A 1,693-nucleotide genomic window follows, 5' to 3' on the forward strand; every position below is an offset into this window, starting at 1 on the left:
CTTGATTCACGTCGTAATTTCATATAAATTTCACTTTTAAATCTGGTTGGCTTTATAAATGATCGAGCCATTAGCTCGTATCCATGTTTCTGGGAGAGAAAATTTGTATATCTTTGCCCCCTCTCGTTTTTCGTCCTGGCTCCGCCCCTGGTATGAACTATCGTGCCAACCGTGGCAGCGGAGACTTCGAGTCTCTCTGGCCAACATTATCTTCTCGCCCAAGCCGCTACCGATCTCATATCTGCATTCTGGAGCGATTTCGATGCTGACAAAAGATGAGGACGCACTACTTTGGTCCAATATTTCGGTGCCCAAGGGAGAGAGTCCTCGTGCATCCGCGTGCATCGGTCGATGATGCTTGTCTGTAGCTGTAGCTGCATATCCATCGCATCAACCAGACAAGGCCTGGTTCATTTAAGCACGAGTGGAAACTGCTGACTTTACACACGCTACCCGTTCTTCTACTGTGATCCTCAAGAAAAAAAAAGTTCTTGTACCGTGGCGATGATTTAACTGCTCGTTTATGGAGGGTGTATATTTGGTAACTTAATTACCTTTTTTAAGATGCTTCATTACATGGTTACACAAGGACTGGTCACTTTGTTTTTCAACTAAGAGCATCTACAACCAAACCTGGTAAATTTGGGCCCATTTACGTCCATGAACGCGCTCACGGACAACGCTTGACCACCTCAACCAACTCCATTTGCATCCACAACCCTTACTTTTGAAATTTCAAATTGATGCAAACACATGTACGTCTCGATGATCACACACAAACAATGAATAATGACGGAGGTTATATCCAAGGGGTAGGCCCACGACTAGTCGAAATAAGGTCCAAATACAGCCCAAGGCAACGAGTCGAAATATGGTCCAGCCTAAGTCCCAATAAGACTACAACCGAAGACATGATATTCTAGAGAGGATAACCATGCAGTAAACCGTGACAATGGTTCCAGCAAATCACCGCGCTGGTTGCAGCATCTCGTCGATCTATCGACAGCCCTTCCCACAAACGTGGTCTCCGGTTCCAGCAAATGGCGATGCCGATTCCAGCAAATCGTGACACCAAACGTTTCCCAATAAAACTCGTGGACTAACGCTCGACCCGTGCCGACTTTGCCGAGGACGTGCTCCACAAACCCTAGCGCCGCCACTCTACATCCCTCCTCCTCCTGTCGCGCCGCCGCCGGAGGACATCGCGGAGCGAAGCTCGTGTGGCCCACAACGGCGTGGGGTTTCCTCTCGCGGTGGCAACCCGGATCTGATGGGCACGGAGACAGGCGGCGCGTCGGCGTGCGCTTGGACGCGAGGTCACTGCAGTCGACGCCGGGGCTCAGCGGCTGGCTGGACGCGGTTTGCAGCGGTCCCTAGCCTCTAGTTTCAGACTGCGACTGTGGGAGGGCTCATGCATGCATGGGTGGGCGCTGGCTGGGGTGCCGCTGCAACCAGGCATTTTCTGCGGATGTGTGTGACCTCCAGCGGCACTTGGGCCGGGCCTAGCATGGTGGCTTGTCTCCCCATGTCGGCGCACGATACCTGGGTCGGTGACGGTGATCTAGATCTTGGTCAGCCTGGCGATGGCGGATGCAGACTGTGTTGGTGCGGCGACCTCCTGTGGCTCCATGGCGACGGTGTACATCGAAAGATCTTCGGGGAGTTCATCTCTCCAGATCTGATGGTTGACTTC

The sequence above is a fragment of the Triticum aestivum genome, chromosome 5B (genome assembly GCF_018294505.1).
Source record: "Triticum aestivum cultivar Chinese Spring chromosome 5B, IWGSC CS RefSeq v2.1, whole genome shotgun sequence".
Lineage (NCBI taxonomy): Eukaryota > Viridiplantae > Streptophyta > Magnoliopsida > Poales > Poaceae > Triticum > Triticum aestivum.